At 33.4% G+C, this 16,726-nt stretch overlaps 1 protein-coding gene and 1 long non-coding RNA gene across 2 annotated transcripts in view; both read right to left on the minus strand.

The window, feature by feature from the left end:
• LOC106912772 (NLR family CARD domain-containing protein 3-like) overlaps positions 1-16,726 on the minus strand; it is a 46,310-nt gene that overhangs the window by 14,981 nt on the left and 14,603 nt on the right. The window lies entirely within an intron of this gene.
• Positions 6,009-6,624, minus strand: LOC148160431 (uncharacterized). Its single transcript, XR_015764863.1, has 2 exons — positions 6,544-6,624; positions 6,009-6,134 (listed from the first exon to the last, which is right to left on the minus strand). It is a non-coding gene; the product is annotated as an uncharacterized LOC148160431 (long non-coding RNA).

Genomic DNA, 16,726 nt, shown 5'->3' on the forward strand with positions numbered 1-16,726 from the left:
CCGGTTGTTGTGGGGAGCGCAGTGTGTTAGTTTTAGGGAAGCCAGCTGTTTGTTGTACTTGAGACCAGCCCGTTTAAAACCAGCCTCTGATTGGACTCTGAGCCAATGACAGTCCACACATCCTCCTTTTCATGCAGGCCTTTAAATAAAGACCTGGACTAAAGATTCTCTTTTTATCCTGCATTGTGATGCTCGACCATTAAGAAAGGATAACCTATGTTTAATGGCTTTTTTTTTTTTTTTTTACAAGTATTTACCTGCAAGACAAAGAAAATGATTAGTGACCAAATGATCGATGAAGGCCTACATTCAATGACTCTCAGGCGGTCATTGACGTCAATCTGTGACGTGTGATTCGGGGTTTGAGTATCCGAGGATCACGTCACCAATGACCAGCTGAGCCAATCAGGTGCAGATTACGAACAGGCCTTATTACCTACAGTATTTCAATGTATTCTTTATAATTTTATATATTTCTATTTATAGCCCCTTTAGTTAAGATTGTATGTAATTTTTTTTTTTTTGGTAATATAAATATACATTTTATAAACTGTTAGAATATTTGCGTTTTTGTTTTTACAAACACTGACTTGACAAAAAAAGACAAAGTGACCAAATTATCACAGAAGCGTTTTTTCGTTTGATTTTTACCCAGGAAGCACTTCGGCAAAACCGTGAGTGAAACGGTCAATGGGACTGATATATATTCCATTGAGGGACTTTAACATTAAATAGTCTTTTCTCAACAGGCGTGGACCCACTTTCTCTGTCTATAAGCGACTTGAAACCGCATCCCGGGCCGGGGGGCAGCCGCACCCCCAGCCCCCCCCATAGCTCCGCACCTGGCAATGTCGTTATACAAATTATTGTTTGGTCAAATCAGGACAAAATACGTTGTCTTGTGGACTTTTTTTGTGCCTATACTTTAAAATATCACCGTACTCGTTATTACAAAACTTTGCTAAATAGATGTTGGCAGCGACACTGAAGCTGTGTAATATCAGTGTACGTGAATCATATCCTGTCATTTCAGGTGCACAGTGACCTGCGCAGTTCGGTGGACACATTGCGGCTGCGCTGCATTGAATAAAGTCTGTCATGCAACGTATTAATGCGCAAAAAAAGAGTTGCGGTGATCTGTATTTGTCTGTATCCCTTGTTGTGGGGAGGGGGGACAAGCACTGTTCGGGTAAAATTACTCAGTCAGGTTTATTTATGAATTGTGCACAACTCAGAGCTGGTAGGACAACCAATCATGAAGCAGATCTCGGTGAAAAGCTCTGCCACACAGTCTGGTTCTGATGCAGCTGCAGAAAACGACTCCCAGCCTTCTACATGTGACCCAAATAGCTCTTTTAATGAGAGCTCACAAGCATTTCATATAATATGATTAGCAGATGTTAACTTGTAGTAATTTTCCACCACTTTTCCCTCCTTTTGATTATTAGTAAATATGTAATATTTACTATTAATCACACGTCAAATTTTATTCCATCCCCACTGATTATATAAAAGGACATTTGTGCAATTTTTATGGTGAGAAGTGAGAAATTATCCCATACATTTGAAGACATTACATATTCATTCAGTCACTGAAACATTATTCTGTAAGATGAAACAAAAACATATAGGCAGGATACAAAAAACCTACCGGCATTCATCCATTCATCCCTTTATTGTTTCTCCTTGCCAGGGAGACGGTCATCTATATCTTTTGTCATCTATATCTTTTGTCATCTTTCACAAAACTTTAAAAGGAGAAATTTGAAGTAATGTATTTGGACCAGCAGAATACCAAACCGTTTTCAAAGTAATATGTCCAATTGCTTAAATAAGTCATTATTTTAATCCCAAATTCTTCCGTGCAAAATAAGTGCATCTATTTCAATCCTTAGACCTCCCTGTGAATAATTTAATTTTACATTTCTACACATGCATTACATGCTTTTATGTTAACCCCATTCACTTTTGATCTATGCACAGTTTAATTTTGGTGTTACAGCCTAAATGTACATATTAAGTCATTTAGTTCATTTGTTTAATCTAAACCTTAATGTCTTATTTTAATGTGGTAACAGAACATAAATTTGTGCATTCCTGATGCGTAATTAAATAAGTCCAAAGTTTTAAACTTATCAGTTTTAATTTTACACACATTAAAGTTAATTTTAAGTTGACTTCTCTTATGTCTAGAAGAATGAATTTCTAAACTCTTAAACATCCTGAGGAGTCAAACAACTAAGAAAGATTATAATTAAGCTACCAAATTTCATGTGTTTTCTAGGAAACCCCACAAAAAAATGACATTAGTGCAGTGAAGGTACAGATAAGTTTCTGTTCAAAACCCAACAAGAAAGCACAGATTTTCCATCTGTGGGTAAAGCGTAGAAGGAGGAACACGGATCGTCTGTCTGCTCAGGAGGATTTGTTCCCTCCTGTCAGAAAAGTCTAAATCTTCACTCTCCGCTTCGGTCACTCGCCAGTGGACCAGCAATAGTCCTTTGAGTGGAGATCCTTTCAGAAACATCTAAAGTCGCTGTTGCTCTGGACGTTGTCCTCTTTGGTGTCAACAGTTGAAGTTCTTGATACTTGGTAGAGGGAAGTCTTGCTGCTGCTTCAGATTTAAAGTCGTGATCTAGATGGACGTTACAGACAGGTCGTCCTTCACAGTGGTTGATGTGGATCCAGGTTGTTCCTTCCTTCTCGCCCCTCTGCCCCAGTCGGTCTCGGTGCTGCTGCAGCCAAATCCTGCCCCGTCTCTCTCCTCCAGCTTCCTGTCAGTCCAACTGGTTCTGGTGTTGGTTCTTTGGGTTATCCAGATCGTCCCTCAGGAAATGTCCATGTTGTCCACAGATGAAACAAGAGTCAACAGTTCAGAGTCTTTTTCTCTCACAGCTCCTGTGAGAGAAGAGCTTTTCTTCCTCTTCGCTGATACTGGACAGCAGACCAGCAGAGGTTTTCAGTCCAAATGCCCAACAGGAGACCGACAGTTGTCCCCTGCAGGTGATGGAGGTCTTTTTTGTCTTCTTCATCCTCCAGATCTTCTCCATCATTTTCATTGGCTGGTTTTGTAGGAGGGACAGATGGGAGGCGTTGAGGTCAGAGGTCAGATGCACCGTGTGAGGCTCAGACAGAAGGGAAGGGAAAAAGCAAACAGAAAATCGATGAGGGTTTGTCTTGTCATTTTCCTTGTTGTTTTCCATACATATACATTTATACTTATGAATCTTATTTTAACCTTTTACGTGATCATATAGTTTTAGTCATTTATTATCCATCCAGTATTATGGCTCCTGTTTTTGGAAAAGTTTGTCAGAGAAACCTGAGGGCTCATTGTTGGAACAGCTCTTAGAGCTGCTTTTAGTATGAAAGGGTCCCTTATAAATAAAATTCATTAATTGATTGATCCTTTTAAGAAATATTTTTTTATTTATTCAAACACACAAAAGAAAAATTAAACATATTAAGGCCTGTAATTTATCAACAAGAGATTTATGTTCAGCATTTTATTCCAATCAATTCACCCAGAGGAGGAGGTTGTGTGCTGGAACCACTTAGACCCGTTCTTCTAGAACTGGGTGGGATTTCCTCTGTAGACTGCAAACGTCTTCACAGAATCCAACAAATCAGCTTTGTGGTCGCTCTGCCTCTTAATCCTCTAAGAGGGGCCTTTATTTCCAATAAAGGTCTTTAGGATTCTCTAAAGGTTTGGTTCCCTCAATTTAGAAAACCAAAACTCAAGGAACCACCTGCCTTATTGACCTTCCTTACGGCTCGTGTTCAGTCTCAGGGTGCTGGATTTGAGGTGGAACCCTCCATGCATGGTTAGTAGCTTCCAAGTCTTAACATCCGTGGTGTTTGTCTCCTCCTTTGGCCAGCTAGTTATTCTTGCAGGGTGTCTGATTACTGGTAAGGCATAGCTGTTTATCACACAGATCTTGTTCTTGCCATTGAGCTGGCTTCTCAGGACTTGCCTTATTCGTTGGAGGTATTTGGCTGTGGCTCCTTTCCTTGTGACCTCATCCAGGTTGCCATTTGCTTGTGGTATTCCCAGGTTCTTGTAGCTGTGCTCTATGTCTGCTATTGTTCCTTCTGGGAGTGAGACCCCTCTGTGCGGACGACCTTCCCTCTCTTTGTAACCATCCGGCCACACTTCTCTAGTCCGAATGACATCCCGATGTCAGTGCTGTAGATCCTGGTGGTGTGGATCAGTGAGTCGATGTCTCGCTCGCTCTTGGCGTACAGCTTGATGCCATCGTCTCAAAAGTGAAAATCAGATGTTTACTTTACAAAGATCCTGGAACAAGTCTTTAAAGACACAAATATCTCCATCACGGTGTACAGCCTGCCCATTTAACATCCCATTGATGTAAAATAAACAAATGAGGGTGGAATATGGGGGTAAATACAACATTATATATTTACAAGGTCCTAAATATAGAACCTCCTCCTGCAGCACTATTATCTAAGGAATAAAAGTTCTTCAAATAAAAGTACCATAATGACAACTCAGTTTCCTGCCATTGATTTAATGCAAAACTTATTGCAAACTTTGATGTTGCTCTCTGTCACTATCGCACTACATGATATTACTAGTACTAGTACATCAAGCTACAAAAATGATCCAACAAAGAACACCAGGCAAATGAAATACAATGGTTATGTATACATTGTTTTATTTATTAAAATGTAAATTTAAATGGAGGAAGAGTTTGCTCCTCTAGCTTTATTTTCCTGAGCCAGATTCAGGAGCAAGAATGTTTTCACAAGCGTTTTTAGGTCATGACTTTATGGTGATTCTTATGCTTGTTTTTAGACTGTTTAGACTTTGTGTACTGTGAATTATGCCGAACAGGATATTATGACTAGTGTGTTTGAAAATTGGTTCGTAAGTCAAACTTAACATCACGGTTTCTGACAATAGGGATGACCTTCATCTGCTCAGACACCAGGCCATGGTATGTGGAAAAATGTATTGGAAAGAAATGTACATATTTTTAGTTTGACCTCAAAAATGAACTTTTCATGTTACCAAAAAAATACCAATTTTTGCTTTCATCATCCTATAAAACATTGCTCATCATTTTTCTTCAGTCCAGTCCGTTGGGCAAATTGAAACCTTTCATAATACAATTAATTTGATTTACATAACACTAATTTACAATAGGTAATCTTAAGACAATTTACAAAAAAGTCATTTCCATTCTACTTAACAGTGCAGCAATTTAAATGTATTATTTAAGACAGTAAAAAAAAAGTTAAGTTATCCTAGTTAAAAATGTGGATTGCATCAAGTCATTGACTTGTTATTGACTTGACTTGTTTATATGCTTCCCCCTCTTCAAATTACTTTTACCCTGTAATGACTGATTTTATCCATTTCTTCAGGGGAACCAACATGTACGTATGCTACCTTCTTTCTTTGTTTCTTTACTACTGGGCACCAATGGAGTTCCATAAAGTCTTGTAGTAAAAGTCACATTAAGACACAATCAGAAAGCCTCATGCTGAACCGATTCTCCCCACAACCAGCCATCCTCCAACGTTTGTTTATCACGTCAGAGTTTTAACAAGAAAGAGTACAACCGGTAAAATTGTTGCTTTATAAGTCACAACAAGTGTACATTTTATCTCTAGGTTTTATGTAACAACATACTAATAAGCTACATGATTGTTGGTAAATAATATCACACAAAACACAAATCCTAATCATAAATCTCTACTGGATCTGCTCCTCTCTTCTTCTTCTGCAGTCCCTGGATTAAAAGGAGCAATTGATGTTTGTTCGTTCTGTAAGAAAAAAACAACAAAGTTTTGCTTCTTTTACATTGTTGTTTTTAGAGCACACAAATTATACAGTACTTAATAAATTAAAATAAATGTTGTTCATTTACATTATATTCATTTAGCCACAAAAGGAAAGTTATTAGTTATGCTCTACAATTCAGAGGGGAAAAGGTTTTAGACATTTTAATGAGATCCACATTTTTTTAAAGTTTTGACAAACCTTGAAGTCTCTTCATCTCGTGGAGTCGTTTCAGTGAAGTTAGCGTTTGTGGAGGGAAACTTGCTGTCGCTGCTCTGCTCAGTCAGAAAGTTACTAATGTCAGAAAAATCTGCTGTCATGTCATGAGCTGGAAAAAAACATCAACAAGCATGTTTGCAAAAATAGAAGTCACATCGAATTTTCACTTAAGACCTATAAAATTGTTTTATGATTTTGGTTATGGCTGTAGAATTTAAACTGAGGTAACACTGAACAATAAATTGTTGGGTAAATAGTGTGAAAAAGAGGAGATATTAAAGACATGCTAACCTAAATGGCTGCAAATGCATCCAATGCTCAAAATGAATCAAACTCACGTAACACAGTGTAATGATTCACCTCTGCAGCACTTTGAGTCACCAAGCTTTATGCTTTTCAAACCCTTGTTATTTGGTCAGTTTGATTTCAGAAGAGCCGATGACATTTTTTATTACAGAAACATGAAATTTACTCTATTAAAATGTACTCATCTTTCAGATGACTAGAAGAAGACTCACTGCGTTCACTGATGGCGATGAGTTCAGCCAAAAGTAAAACATTCAGGAATCCCAAAGCCACACAGAGGCAGAGCCTCTTTGGAGCCGTTCGGACCTTAACGAAAACCTGAACTTTACCAAAATGTAATTAGATACATACTAGATTTATCTGTAACTTTATTCTTACCTGTGTGATTAGATGCAGTTTGTCCAACAGGTTCCATGTTGACGTAAATTTCCTCCATCGGTTCAGACTCTGTGCTGCTTTAAACACTGACTATAAAATCCACTGCAGTCGCAGAACTAAATGAAAAACTGTGGGAAAGAGGTGAGATGTCTGGTGTTCAACATAAAAAGTAACATATTTTAGAGATAACAGTCAAATAAAGAAATTCATGTGTGCGGTTTCAGAATTATTTTCTTACACAACATAAGATTCTTGAAGGTTTTCAATAGTTTCATAAGTTCATATTTGCTGATTCGGTTCTGTATCGTTGAATATTTATTTCTCCTTTGTTTTCCTTCAGCTCGGTTAATCCTACTCATAATAAACACATTGCACTTTTCTATCGGTGAAGAAAATAATTGACTTTTACAGTCATGCACAACTTTGCAGCCTGCCGTATGGTATCAGAAATTAGAAATAGTTTTAAATCGCTGATATAAGGATGAAAAGTGTTTGATATAAGGATGTTGTGATGTTCCTGCTCCTTGTGTCCAGACATAGTTCCTAAAGGGTAATAAATTGTTGGAGCAGATGACCGGTTGGATCATATGGACCCAACAGTTTTACGGGTCTCATTCTGTCCTGATAACTAGTCATAGCCTTTCTCCCAGTAAATACAACTATCATCTTTGTAGTTTTATTTCTAAATCCTCGTTTAACCCTATTCCTTGTCTTCTTACTGTCTAGTAGCAGAAACACTGACATTAAGAAACAACAATATTACCAAACTTCTATAACCGCTGGATCGAATAATTATGAAATTGTACGTATTTATTCATAATTTAAAGATATATACTTTTAGGACTGCCGTTTAGTAAAAAAGCCGTATGACCTGGCTGCTAGTGTCTAAAACTCAGTCACCATGTCTTCTGAGGGACATCAACAGTTTGACAAACAGTTTGCTTTGTGAAGCACCGCCTCACTGGGAGGGAATGGAAAGGCTAACAAGCCAATCAGCTGCATGTTGGGCGGGTTAAAGTAAGAGAAACCAGATACTGCATTCAAAGCATGAAGAAGACCAGCAAGCAAAGCTTTCACAGAGTGGATGTAGTAGAATATCAAAGTACAGGAGACACAGGATAGAAGATTTGACTGAATCGAGACATTGTGCAGAAGTTCAGACTGGGAAGCTAACTGGAAAATTGCTAGCCAAGTATGTGGAGCAGGAAAATGGGTTGTAGTTACTTAAATTTATGCAAACCAATTGTCTCAAAAGATTCAATTACTGCAACATGTAAAAGACAAGTGTAGCTACATTGTGTGATTTTGGCAAATAATATTCTTAAACTCATCCAAAATATTATTCAATGCAAAATGTATTTTACTTTCTGCCAGCAGCGGCAGCAGCAGCAGCAGCTGCGGCAGCAGCAGCAGCTGCAGCAGCAGCAGCTGCAGCAATGTATTTACTGCATGTCGTTACTTGACATAGCGGTTCTGTTCCAAACCTTTTGGTTTGCTTGAGTAGAAATGGAGTAATGTCTGTGTATGTTAAAATGTTAAACATTTACCACCCAAAATCCTCACTACTTTCAAATAGTTCACTTTTTATTTTATTCTAGTTGTTGCAGACTCAACTTAAATGGATTAACTTATAAAGCATCTTTTTTTCTTTTCTAAATCCAAAAGTTCCTGCCGCTTGTTTAAGATGAGTACAAACAAGTTGTTGAGAATGAAGTGATGTTCACTTGAACTCTTTAATAAAGCAGAATGTTTTATTTTACAGTGAGGAAGGCCGGAGTCTAGCTTTAGCAGACGGCTGGAGGCATCTGATCCACGCTTCAAACTCAGTACCTGTTTGCTCTACAGCTAAAATGTGGTAAGATTAAATTTAGTCGACTAAAGAAAGTCAGACGGTTCATTCTCCAACGAGTGAAATCTCTTGAGGTAGTCAAGTTTCTTGTTTGTTCAGATCTTGGTGGTCATTTCCATAGTATTGTTACTAATTAACAGTTGATTCTTTTGTGTCTAGATACAATCTAATCATTCAGTTCACAATTGAAGTTTTATTATCAGGATTCTGCAAATTGAATTTTTTCATAGTATATTTCATTCATTCTTTTCACAGTCAAAGCTCCCTAAAAGGGATAGATTACCTTTCTGTGAACTATAATTTTGATTCCTTGGAGTTTCATGATATTTTACGAAATCTGACTGATGTGATCTTCTTGAACGCAGACTGATGCTTCACATTTATACACTTATCAGTTACCAGAGGTGACCTGTCTGTTAGTGAACATTAATGAACAGGTAGCATCATTAGGACCAAGGGAAAAATAAAGCTGTAGATAATTTTAAAGGAAACAAAACAATTTACCACGTTGTGACCAACTCATGGAGCTTGGTTGTGTAGCGAGCAGGTTTTACTCTTTAGGTAAGTGTACCAACAGCTAAGTTGGTTAATGTTAGTATAAGTTGGGCCAGGTGTCAGAAGATGTAAGTAAGTCTCCGTGAGAGGGGCTACTTGAGAAAAAAGCAAAGATTCACTGATTGAATTGTTGGTCGATAGCCTGCATATGTTTGAATTTGTGCAACAAACATTGAAAGAAAAGCAAAAAGCTATATAAATCCTGAATGATCATTCAGTTTGATAAATATTTACATAGAGCATCATTCAATAAATCGATAGAAATCCAAGTGCTCACATCAAAACATCAAATCTAAATAAATAGAAATTTTACTAAATATTTTAAGACTGACGGTTCACATTGATAATTTATAATTTTTTAGTAATGGAACCTTAACAACTACAGGTGAACTATATTTTGTTAGAGCACTTAAGCATGTAAGATAACGGATGGAGTAAAAGAATCATTAGGGCCAACAAAAGCAAACAGCGTATAAGTCAGAGACAAAAGCTGTAGATAATTTTAAAGGTAACAAAACAATTTACCATGTTGGAGCAACTCTTGGAGTGTGGTTGTACAGTGTAAAAAAACTTTAAACTTTGGGGAAAACTGAAAGATAAATATGAGCAGCAGCCTCACCTGGGCCTGTTTAGTCGCTGTCACATATTCTTAAGAAATACATTTACAGATGAGGAACTTTTACTGAAATGTGTCACACTAGCAAGTGTTGCATAAAAAAAATCTGTGAGTTTCAAATGTACCAACCTTTACTATTTTGGAGAAACCATGAAGCACTGAGAAGATCAGTATTGATTCAACAACAGAAAAAAAAGACTGAAGCAAAGTAGCATTCACAATGATGTGAGGACAAATTCTGGAAAGGGATCGATGTTAGAGTTTGTCTTTCACTTTAACTGCAGAAAGCTAAAAGTAAAATTTGAGTAGCCTCATGTAGGCCTGTTTAGTACCTGACACATATCCTTAAGAAATACAGTTACCGATGAGGAACTTTTACTGAAATGTATCACACTAGCAGGTGTTACACATAAATATTGGAGTAAAACAGTTAAACTGTTGTTTTCCTTCAGAACAATTGCCTGAGACAGTCATCAACGGTTGCAGGGTCAGAGGTCAGCCCCTCTTAACTAGCTATAAGTCTGTTGTCTAACACCAAATAATGCAGTGTAAGCTATTGTCAGAAGGAATGTCTCACATATTCTAGGGATTTCGCATACTTTACGACATCAGAGGCTGTAGGACCAAAGATCAGTTCTATCTAGGACTTCGCATAGTTGAGGACATCACAGGCTGTGATGTCAGAGGTCACACCTGTCTGCCGTGCTCTAAGTTTTTTCTCATGTCCTGTTAAAGAGAACATTAGAGAACATTAGCTAAAGGTTTTAGCTAACATTAAAATAACAATTTGACGGTATTTAGAGAACATTAGCTAAAGGTTTTAGCTAACATTAAAATAACAATTTGACGGTATTTAGAGAACATTAGCTAAAGGTTTTAGCTAACAATTTAAATAATTTGACGGTATTTAGATAACATTAGCTAAAGGTTTTAGCTAACATTGAAATAACAATTTGACGGTATTTAGAGAACATTAGCTAAAGGTTTTAGCTAACAATTTAAATAATTTGACGGTATTTAGAGAACATTAGCTAAAGGTATTAGCTAACACTTTAAATAACAATTTGACGGTATTTAGAGAACCTTAGCTAAAGCTTTCAACTAATGTTTAGGTAAACTTTGGCTAGTGTTCAGAGAATGCTAACCAGATGTTAGAAGTAACAGGTAGAATAGCTAACCTTTCAGCATTATTTGGAGAAGATTAGCTAAAGGTTTCAGCTAATATTTAAATAAAAAATTTGACGGTATTTAGAAAACCTTAGCTAAAAGTTTTAGCTAACAATTTAAATAATAACGTGACGGTATTTAGAGAATCTTAGCTGAAAGTGTTAGCTAACAATTTAAATAACAATTTGACGTATTTAGAGAACATTAGCTAAAGGTTTCAGCTAACGTTTAAATAACAATTTGACGTTATTTATAAAACCTTAGGTAAAAGTTTTAGCTAACAATTTAAATAATTTGACGGTATTTAGATAACATTAGCCAAAGGTTTTAGCTAACAATTTAAATAACAATTTGACGTATTTAGAGAACATTAGCTAAATGTTTTAGCTAACATTTAAATAACAATTTGATGGTACTTAGAGAACCTTAGCTTAAAGTTTAAGCTAACAATTTAAATAATTTGATAGTATTTAGAGAACATTAGCTAAATGTTTTAGCTAACATTTAAATAACAATTTGACGGTATTTAGAGAATCTTAGCTAAAAGTTTAAGCTAACAATTTAAATAACGATATGACGTATTTAGAGAACCTTAGCTAAAAGTTTAAGCTAACAATTTAAATAACAATTTGACGTATTTAGAGAACATTAGCTAAATGTTTTAGCTAACAATTTAAATAACAATTTGACGTATTTAGAGAATCTTAGCTTAAAGTTTAAGCTAACAATTTAAATAACAATTTGATGGTATTTAGAGAAAATTAGCTAAAGGTTTTAGCTAACATTTAAATAACAATTTGACGGTATTTAGAGAATCCTAGCAAAAAGTTTTAGCTGACATTTAATGAATTTGATGGTATTAAGAGAACCTTAGCTTAAAGTTTATGCTAACAATTTAAATAGGTTAGCTAAATAGGTTTTAGCTAACATTTAAATAACAATTTGACGGTATTTAGAGAATCTTAGCAAAAAGTTTTAGCTGACATTTAATGAATTTGATGGTATTAAGAGAACCTTAGCTAAAAGTTTAAGCTAACAATTTAAATAATGATGTGATGGTATTTAGAGAACATTAGCTAAAAGATTCAGCTAACAATTTAAATAATGATGTGATGGTATTTAGATAACATTAGCTAAAGGTCTCAGCTAACGTTTAAATAACAATTTGACGGTATTTAGAGAATCTTAGCTAAAGGTTTTAGCTAACAATTTAAATAACAATTTGACGTATTTAGAGAACATTAGCTAAAGGTTTTAGCTAAAAATATAAATTATTTGACGGTATTTAGAGAACATTAGCTAAAGGTTTTAGCTAACACTTTAAATAACAATTTGATGGTATTTAGAGAACATTAGCTAAAGGTTTTAGCTAACACTTTAAATAACAATTTGACGGTATTTAGAGAACCTTAGCTAAAGCTTTCAACTAATGTTTAGGTAAACTTTGGCTAGTGTTCAGAGAATGCTAACCAGATGTTAGAACTAACAGGTAGAATAGCTAACCTTTCAGCATTATTTGGAGAAGATTAGCTAAAGGTTTCAGCTAATATGTAAATAAAAAATTTGACGGTATTTAGAAAACCTTAGCTAAAAGTTTTAGCTAACAATTTAAATAATAACGTGACGGTATTTAGAGAACATTGGCTAAAGGTTTCAGCTAACGTTTAAATAACAATTTGACGTTATTTATAAAACCTTAGGTAAAAGTTTTAGCTAACAAATTAAATAATTTGACGGTATTTAAAGACCATTAGCTAAAGGTTTTAGCTAACATTTAAATAATTTGATGGTATTTAGAGAACCTTAGCTTAAATTTTAAGCTAACAATTTAAATAACAATTTGATGGTATTTAGAGATTCTTAGATGAAAGTTTTAGCTAACAATTTAAATAACAATTTGACGTATTTAGAGAACATTAGCTAAAGGTTTCAGCTAACATTTAAATAACAATTTGACGGTATTCAGAGAATCTTAGCTAAAGGTTTTAGCTAACAATTTAAATAACAATTTGACATATTTAGAGAACCTTAGCTTAAAGTTTAAGCTAACAATTTAAATAACAATTTGATGGTATTTAGAGAAAATTAGCTAAAGGTTTTAGCTAACATTTAAATAACAATTTGACGGTATTTAGATAATCTTAGCTAAAGGTTTTAGCTAACAATTTAAATAATTTGATGGTATTTAGAGAACATTAGCTAAAGGTATTAGCTAACACTTTAAATAACGATTTGACGGTATTTAGAGAACCTTAGCTAAAGCTTTCAACTAATGTTTAGGTAAACTTTGGCTAGTGTTCAGAGAATGCTAACCAGATGTTAGAAGTAACAGGTAGAATAGCTAACCTTTCAGCATTATTTGGAGAAGATTAGCTAAAGGTTTCAGCTAATATTTAAATAAAAAATTTGACGGTATTTAGAAAACCTTAGCTAAAAGTTTTAGCTAACAATTTAAATAATAACGTGACGGTATTTAGAGAATCTTAGCTGAAAGTGTTAGCTAACAATTTAAATAACAATTTGACGTATTTAGAGAACATTAGCTAAAGGTTTCAGCTAACGTTTAAATAACAATTTGACGTTATTTATAAAACCTTAGGTAAAAGTTTTAGCTAACAATTTAAATAATTTGACGGTATTTAGATAACATTAGCCAAAGGTTTTAGCTAACAATTTAAATAACAATTTGACGTATTTAGAGAACATTAGCTAAATGTTTTAGCTAACATTTAAATAACAATTTGATGGTACTTAGAGAACCTTAGCTTAAAGTTTAAGCTAACAATTTAAATAATTTGATAGTATTTAGAGAACATTAGCTAAATGTTTTAGCTAACATTTAAATAACAATTTGACGGTATTTAGAGAATCTTAGCTAAACGTTTTAGCTAACACTTTGAATAACAATTTGACGTATTTAGAGAACCTTAGCTAAAAGTTTAAGCTAACAATTTAAATAACGATATGACGTATTTAGAGAACCTTAGCTAAAAGTTTAAGCTAACAATTTAAATAACAATTTGACGTATTTAGAGAACATTAGCTAAATGGTTTAGCTAACAATTTAAATAACAATTTGACGTATTTAGAGAATCTTAGCTTAAAGTTTAAGATAACAATTTAAATAACAATTTGATGGTATTTAGAGACAATTAGCTAAAGGTTTTAGCTAACATTTAAATAACAATTTGACGGTATTTAGAGAATCTTAGCAAAAAGTTTTAGCTGACATTTAATGAATTTGATGGTATTAAGAGAACCTTAGCTTAAAGTTTATGCTAACAATTTAAACAACCATTTGATGGTATTTACAGAACATTAGCTAAAGGTTTTAGCTAACATTTAAATAACAATTTGACGGTATTTAGAGAACATTAGCTAAAGGTTTTAGCTAACAATTTAAATAATGATGTGATGGTATTTAGAGAACATTAGCTAAAGGATTCAGCTAACAATTTAAATAATGATGTGATGGTATTTAGATAACATTAGCTAAAGGTCTCAGCTAACGTTTAAATAACAATTTGACGGTATTTAGAGAATCTTAGCTAAAGGTTTTAGCTAACAATTTAAATAACAATTTGACGTATTTAGAGAACATTGGCTAAAGGTTTCAGCTAACGTTTAAATAACAATTTGACGTTATTTATAAAACCTTAGGTAAAAGTTTTAGCTAACAAATTAAATAATTTGACGGTATTTAAAGACCATTAGCTAAAGGTTTTAGCTAACATTTAAATAATTTGATGGTATTTAGAGAACCTTAGCTTAAATTTTAAGCTAACAATTTAAATAACAATTTGATGGTATTTAGAGAACAGTAGCTAAAGGTTTTAGCTAACATTAAAATAACAATTTGATGGTATTTAGAGAATCTTAGATGAAAGTTTTAGCTAACAATTTAAATAACAATTTCACGTATTTAGAGAACATTAGCTAATGGTTTCAGCTAACATTTAAATAACAATTTGACGGTATTCAGAGAATCTTAGCTAAAGGTTTTAGCTAACAATTTAAATAACAATTTGACATATTTAGAGAACCTTAGCTTAAAGTTTAAGCTAACAATTTAAATAACAATTTGATGGTATTTAGAGAAAATTAGATAAAGGTTTTAGCTAACATTTAAATAACAATTTGACGGTATTTAGAGAATCTTAGCTAAAGGTTTTAGCTAACAATTTAAATAATTTGATGGTATTTAGAGAACATTAGCTAAAGGTTTTAGCTAACACTTTAAATAACAATTTGATGGTATTTAGAGAACATTAGCTAAAGGTTTTAGCTAACACTTTAAATAACAATTTCAAGGTATTTAGAGAACCTTAGCTAAAGCTTTCAACTAATGTTTAGGTAAACTTTGGCTAGTGTTCAGAGAATGCTAACCAGATGTTAGAAGTAACAGGTAGAATAGCTAACATTTCAGCATTATTTGGAGAAGATTAGCTAAAGGTTTCAGCTAATATTTAAATAAAAAATTTGACGGTATTTAGAAAACTTTAGCTAAAAGTTTTAGCTAACAATTTAAATAATAACGTGACGGTATTTAGAGAACATTGGCTAAAGGTTTCAGCTAACGTTTAAATAACAATTTGACGTTATTTATAAAACCTTAGGTAAAAGTTTTAGCTAACAATTTAAAGAATTTGACAGTATTTAGATAACATTAGCTATAGGTTTTAGCTAACATTTAAATAACAATTTGACTGTATTTACAGAACCTTAGCCAAAGGTTTTAGCTAACAATTTAAATAACAATTTGACGTATTTAGAGAACATTGGCTAAATGTTTTAGCTAACATTTAAATAACAATTTGATGGTATTTAGAGAACCTTAGCTTAAAGTTTAAGCTAACTATTTAAATAACAATTTGATAGTATTTAGAGAACATTAGCTAAATGTTTTAGCTAACATTTAAATAACAATTTGACGGTATTTAGAGAATCTTAGCTAAAAGTTTTAGCTAACTCTTTAAATAACAATTTGACGGATTTAGAGAACCTTAGCTAAAAGCTTAAGCTAACAATTTAAGTAACGATATGACGTATTTAGAGAAACTTAGCTAAAAGTTTAAGCTAACAATTTAAATAACAATTTGACGTATTTAGAGAACATTAGCTAAATGTTTTAGCTAACATTTAAATAACAATTTGACGGTATTTAGAGAATCTTAGCTAAAAGTTTTAGCTAACTCTTTAAATAACAATTTGACGGATTTAGAGAACCTTAGCTAAAAGCTTAAGCTAACAATTTAAGTAACGATATGACGTATTTAGAGAAACTTAGCTAAAAGTTTAAGCTAACAATTTAAATAACAATTTGACGTATTTAGAGAACATTAGCTAAATGGTTTAGCTAACATTTAAATAATTTGATGGTATTTAGAGAACCTTAGCTTAAAGTTTAAGCTAACAATTTAAATAACAATTTGACGGTATTTAGAGAATCTAAATACCAAATTGTCATTAAATAACAATTTGACGGTATTTAGAAAACCTTAGCTAAAAGTTTTAGCTAACAATTTGAATAATAATGTGACGGTATTTAGAGAACATTAGCTAAAGGTTTCAGCTAACATTTAAATAACAATTTGACGTTATTTATAAAACCTTGGGTAAAAGTTTTAGCTAACAATTTAGATAATTTGACGGTATTTAGATAACATTAGCTAAAGGTTTTAGCTAACAATTTAAATAATAATTTGACGTATTTAGAGAACATTAGCTAAATGTTTTAGCTAACATTTAAATAACAATCTGACGTATTTAGAGAACATTAGCTAAATGTTTTAGCTAATATTAAAATAACAATTTGACGGTATTTAGAGAA

The sequence above is a fragment of the Poecilia mexicana genome, unplaced genomic scaffold (genome assembly GCF_051168715.1).
Source record: "Poecilia mexicana isolate PSO_F unplaced genomic scaffold, ASM5116871v1 scaffold_2, whole genome shotgun sequence".
Taxonomy (NCBI): domain Eukaryota; kingdom Metazoa; phylum Chordata; class Actinopteri; order Cyprinodontiformes; family Poeciliidae; genus Poecilia; species Poecilia mexicana.